This window comes from Kogia breviceps, chromosome 2 (genome assembly GCF_026419965.1).
Source record: "Kogia breviceps isolate mKogBre1 chromosome 2, mKogBre1 haplotype 1, whole genome shotgun sequence".
NCBI classification, from domain to species: Eukaryota; Metazoa; Chordata; class Mammalia; order Artiodactyla; family Physeteridae; genus Kogia; species Kogia breviceps.
In genome coordinates, this window is record NC_081311.1 from 199,370,480 (window position 1) to 199,376,479 (window position 6,000).

The 6,000-nt window shown below is 56.4% G+C and overlaps 1 protein-coding gene across 1 annotated transcript in view; it reads right to left on the reverse strand.

Moving 5' to 3' along the window:
* Positions 1-4,237, reverse strand: part of PER2 (period circadian regulator 2) — a 39,249-nt gene extending 35,012 nt beyond the window's left edge. The window contains exon 1 of the mRNA XM_059052765.2: positions 4,116-4,237. The gene's annotated coding sequence lies outside the window, so the exon portion shown is untranslated. The remainder of the gene's footprint in view (positions 1-4,115) is intronic.
* Positions 4,238-6,000: the final 1,763 nt, after the last annotated feature.

Sequence of the window (6,000 nt, forward strand, 5' to 3'; positions counted from 1 at the left end):
TGGTGGACGCGGCACGCGCTCTGCTTCCACGCTGCCCAGGTCGCCGCTCAGCTCCTCGGAGGGCCTCCTGGCTTCCACCAGTGCCACCCCTGGAAGCCTGTCTGAGTGGGATTCATCGAGCAGGGCTCACAAGATGACCTTCGGTGGAAGGTAAATCGTTTTGCTAAGAGGGTAAGGCAAGCATGGCAGAAATGGGAAACAACAAACCAAACCATCTAAGCTTCCTTATTCCAGAAAAACGCGTCACTCGGCACTGACAGCTCTAACTGACCGACCCCATTTTGCCAAGTCGTCAAAACCAACGTGCCAGTCAAAGCAGACTTTGCCTCCTGCCTTCCACCAACGTCCACGAGCGTCTGCGCGCGCCAGCATTGCCAGGGCCCCGAGGAAGCCCTGGGAAACCTGTGTTTCCACCAGGGCAGTGGCTGGTCCTCATGAGCCCAGGGGCCCCGTGAAGGAAAGGACAGCCCTGCTGCAAAGGGGCTGCGGGGAAGCCGGGTGTGCCGCTGGGCGTGAGCTCGAGCGCCTAACGCTAGAGGCCCATCGCGGCTGCTTCTCGGTCGTCCACACACGGGCTCGGCTCCGGAAAACGGTCAGACCGGAGGAAAGGAGCTGAGCTCGCACCCCTGACTCTGAGCCCCTGACCACACGTTCAGCAGCGAGGGCTGCCCTGACCGGACAGAGGAACACTTAGAAAGTGCCGTCCACGATGAGATCTTCGTCTGGGATGGCTTCACGGTATTCGGGATGGGAAGGAAACGGGCAGGGATGCAGAAGGAGAAGGGCCAAGACCGAAGCTGGCTTATGGGTTCATTACCCTTTCCTCCCTACTTGCACATGTACTCACAGTTTCCATAATAAATAGTAAAAAAAAAAAAAAAAGGAGAACAGAAACGCAGCCTGGGCCCCAGGGCCACGCCCCACTGTGCCTCCGCCGGGACTGGTAAAGGCTCCCCGAACTCAGTACCCCTGAGGCTAAGGGGGAACGTGCATATTTCTCTGAGGAAAGTGGAAAGCCGTGTAGGTTCAATCACTTAAGACGATCAATGATTTGAAATGGAAGATAAGATACCTGACATGGTAAGGCCTTGCTCTATGTACACAAACTGAGCCCCCAGCCCCGGAGGCAGAATGCTGCCAGCGCCCAGGGGCCCCAGGTGGTCCCCTCACCCCTGTCCCTCCCACCCCAGGGCCCCATGAGCCTGAATTCTCACAGCCTGGTTCATTCTGCCTGTTTCCAAACTTTATGTAACAGGGATCTCACAGCCTGTACTTTGTTTCTGCAAACCCTGGGTATTTTACAACCCCAAATATTGTAACACGGTTGCTACTTCCCGGTAGGAGCCAATTCCCTGAGGCCAGCCTGCTGTAATCCGGAGAAAATGTTTGTCCTGCTGAATAAACACCCGCACTCTCCATGGAAACGGTTGGTAACAGAGGAAAATGTGACTGCAGCTGTCCAAATATGGAAGGGAAGATGGCTGGGGAGAGGCTTGTCTCCGCCTCACTAAGACCCCTTCAAACACTCTCAGCTTGGCCTTTAAAACCTCACATAGGGAGAAGCACAAAATTTAAAACAACAATAATGCAGAGGCGTCAGCTTCCTGGCTTCAGCGTTGGGGTGCCTGGGAATAGCCCAGCTGTTCTGATTCTTCTGTCACCCCAGGGAGAGTGCTAGGATTCTCAAAGCCTTTGGGGCCTGGGGAGGGTCCAGCACGCAGCCGGGAGCCCCACCACCTTCAGAACTGCCCACCTCTGATAATAACACAGTGGCCTTGGCCTTGCCGTGATCTGCACTGCTGGGATGCTCACTTACTGCTTCTGATTTGCTCTAGACTTGGAAATACAGTAACAAACTTGTTACAGAGGTGCCTACAAAGAGCACAGAGCTGAAAGGAGGGCTTCACAGAAAAGCTTCCGGGCAGGACCATCAGAGGCCCTGTCCAGACTTTCTGGTTCTCTGTGAGTTGGCAGGTGGGCCAGCTTGTCACTGGGCAGGGGTGCAGAGTGTCTGCAGAGATGCCAGGTTATGTGTTTCTAGTTAGTTTTGCCAGATACGGTAGTTTTCGGCGTCACTCTCTCTTTGGACTGCATGCTGAGAGGTCTCGCCAGAGACTCAGAGCCTGTGATTTTGCTGAGGCCCTGTCAGGTTACATCATCATTTAAAAACAGAGGCGTGCCCACCAGCATTTTTCTGAAAGTTAAGTGTGATTGAGAAATAGTACAAATGAGAGGAATTTTTCCTGTTTCCTTCTAAGCCTCACCGGGTAACATTATGTGCCCCAGAGTCAGAAACTTGTGTCTCCTGTGTAGGTGCCTAAGGAAATAACCTGTGGAGTAACAGGAATCCAAAAAGCTAGGGATGGAAACAGACCTCAGAGATCACCTACCCTGAGCCCCGCTGTACAGACCAGCCCCAGGATGGAGCTGAGTCAGCCGGCAGCAGCCCGCTGGCAGGTGACAGGCCAGCCCCTCCTCACCAGCGCCCCAGCCTCCACAGAAAGCCAGGGCTGTGTTGGTTCTGTACCAGTGAATCACACCAAGATGCCGGTGACGGATAACTGCGAACACCCACGGTACCATCCCTGTTGGCATATCACGTAGCTTCCACTTAAGAAAAAGGAGTCCCTTTCCTCATTTTACTCAGACGCCTTATAAAAAGTGATTAGCCTTGTATTTAAAAACTCAAGTTCCGGTGAAAGCCTTCAGGTAGAGTCCTGTTCCCTCCTCAGCCAAACCAGCCCAGGACCAGAAACCCTGGCTGGGAACAGGGGATGGGCATCTCCCCTTTGCAGGTACAGAGAAGGCCAGTGGCCTTGCTGCACTGGACGTGGGAGGGGAGACGTATTCATGGAGGGGCTTCTGCCATGGTGCTAGGGTTCTTAACGCTTGAGGGACCTCAGGCCCCTCTCCCTAAACTCCAGCTCATTCAAGATTCAGCAGCACCCAATTTCAGGCCTTCACAGAACTTCTGAAGCTCATCCTGATCCAGATCAAGACCTTCAGGACGATGGAAAGACACTGCAGGCACCCTGAGCCTGGGCCTGGCCCGGCTGTGATGTGAGCCCAGCAGGCATCTGGGCCTCAGTTTCCTCACCTGTCAAGCTAAGGGGTTACCCTGGGAGATTTCCAGGGTACCTTCTGGCTCCGTTTTTCTCTGAGTATGAATCAGCTTTCCAAATTGGTTTCTTCTGTATACCAGAAACCCTGGTAACCGAGTTGTCATCCCTTATCCTGGCCTTCCTGGAGGGATAAGCAGGCCACCACCCACCCCCTGGTTCCTGTCCAGGACTTGGCAGCCAAAGTACCCCCCAGAAGGATCATGTGATTGCTGCATCACAAAGTACAACCCTCCCCCTTCTTCCACCCAACCTGGGGAGAGAGAATAAATACAAAAAGGTCCAGGGTGGGCAAAGGGGATGAACATCACGTGCTCAGGCCTGGCTTGGCCCAGAAACTGTCTTGTCTCTCTACTCAGCCACTCCAGGGGACCCATGGGCTGTCCAGGTAGGGCTCCTAGACTAGTGCCCAGCAGTAGCCTTTCCCCAGCCAGAGACTTGACTCTGTGGCCTCGGAGCAGGAACCCGGCTCCCCAAGGATCCCTCCATGTTCCCGGGGACTGTCGCACTGACCTTCAGTTGCCTTGGCCTTTCTCAGCCTTCTCCCGCGGCGGGGGCGGGGGGGTGGGGGGCGAGGGAGCGGGTCAGGGAGGGAGAAGAGGAGGGGTTCATAAAAGGAAATCGTCTAGAGAAGGACAGTCCGACATAGAGCCACTCAGTAGCTCTGTGACCTCAGACATGGGCCTAACCACTCTGGACCTCAGTTTCTTGATCTGCAAAATGGGAATAACAGTCCCCACCCCAGGCCGGTTTCAAGACGAGGAGGCTGGTTTCAAGACGAGGAGTAAAAGGGCCCAGGAAACCCTCGGATCGTGCCTCCGTGGGCTAGAGGATCCTCTGCCGCCTCCCGCAGCCCGCCCGCCGAGACCCCAGACCGCCAGCCCGAGGCCGGGGCCGCGGCCGGTCTGGAGGCGGTTACGTAACCAGCGAGCCGGGCGGCCGGACGCCGGTCGGCGCCCAGGCTGGCTCGCCCTTCCCGCCGCGCCACGCACTCACCGGAGCCGCGTCCTCGCCTGTCCGCCAGACCGTCTGCTAGTCGCCCGCCGACCCCGCCGCCGCCACCGCCAAAAGCTGAGGTGATCCCGCAGTGCCGCCGGTCTCAGCCGCCGCCGGGGACTAGCCCCTGTCACATAGTGGAAAACGTGACAGCTCGCCGCGCCCGCCCCCGGCGCCCGCCATTGGCCGGGGTGCCGCCTCATCTGCATACCAGGGGGGCCGGGCCTGCTAGCGCCACGCGTCCATTGGCTGCGGCGCCCGTCGCTCTCTTTACATAAGACGCACATGGAATTCCATGTTCACAGATTCGGTTCCTCAATGAAGACGCGGCGCGCTCGTGCCCCCCTCCTTGTCCTCCCGAGTGGGCCCTTCCACTTCCGGCCTCGTCGCCTTCCATTCAAGACAGCTCGGGTCCGCCGGTTCAGGGAGTGCGGAGTGGCGCGTACCACCTCGGGGCGGGGGGAGTTGGGCGCGGGACTGGGGCCCCTGTGCACCCGCGCCGGCCCGCCGGGCAGCCGAATCCCCGCTGAGGGGATTCAGCCCCCAGAGGCTGTCACCTTGAGCAACCGGCCAGAGGCGCAACCCCTGCAGATATCTTTCATTCACTCATTCACATTCATTCATTTACTCACTCTCATTCATTCATCGCTAGGCGCTGTAGCTGCCCCGGAGACTGGGCGGCCCTGCAGGAGCTCCCGGTGACGCCCACCCAGGCCACTGAGGTTGACCCTGTCCCAGATCTGCCAGGATAGTTAGCTTCCAGGTGGCCTTTCTTATTTTTCAGACCATGTGTCACAAGTTTTGGTTCAGCAAATAGGGTCCTTGTTACTGGAAGGATGTAAAAAAGAAATAAATGATGTTGTCTCTGCCCCAAACCACGTCATTAGGGAGAAAGGACGTCTCATGAAAAGGGAACTTAATCAAATTCTAAATTGGGCGGTATGAATCATAAATTAACCGGGGCTAGAGTCATGCCCGAGGCTCCATGGAGGAGGCAGCGCTTGAAGAGTGGGAAAGGCCTTTGGAAAAGGAGGGTTTTCTTTAAAAAAAAAAAAAAAATTTATTTATTTATTTATTTATTTTTGGCTGCGTTGGGTCTTTGTTGCTGCGCGTGGGCTTTCTGTAGTTGCGGCCAGCAGGGGCTACTTTTGGTTGCTGTGCGCAGGCTTCTCATTGCAGTGGCTTCTCGTTGCAGAGTACGGGTTCTAGGCGCACGGGCTCAGTTGTTGTGGCATGTGGGCTCTAGAGCGCAGGCTCAGTAGTTGTGGCGCAAGGGCTTAGTTGCTCGCGGCACTTGGGATCTTCCCGGACCAGGGCTCGAACCCGTGTGCCCTGCATTGGCAGGCGGATTCTTAACCACTGCGCCACCAGGGAAGTCAAAGGAGGGTTTTCTGAAGGCGGAAGCCACAGAGACAAATGAGCCAGGTGTGGGCAGTTCTGGGAGAGAGCTCTGTACTCTGAGTACCTTGGCTGTGGCCATTTGTTCTTCAGTGAACATTGTTTGTGGCATATGAAGCCCCAGCCTTCCGTCTAAAGTGTCAGGAGAGAGTAGAACTTCCTCTCAGACGAGGTGGAGGGCCAAGGCTTTCCCGTGGGACATGAAACGGCAGGCAGACTCCAGGGCAGCTCAGCTGCAGCAGGGTCTGATGGGGGAGGCGAGGCTGGTTGGGCTCTGAAGGGCTTGAAGGGGCCTGTAGACTCTCCCTCCATCTGTCCATTCTTCTCCCTGGGCTTTCCTGGGGACGAGGGATGGGAGGCAGGGAAGAGTTATGATCTGGTGGACTGCAACAAACCGAGCTGCTTGTTCCCAAAGCCAAACGCACGTTCAGGGTTTCCTACGTGCAAGTCACTTCTTTCCCTCTCCTGGGCAAGGTGTGTGTGCAGC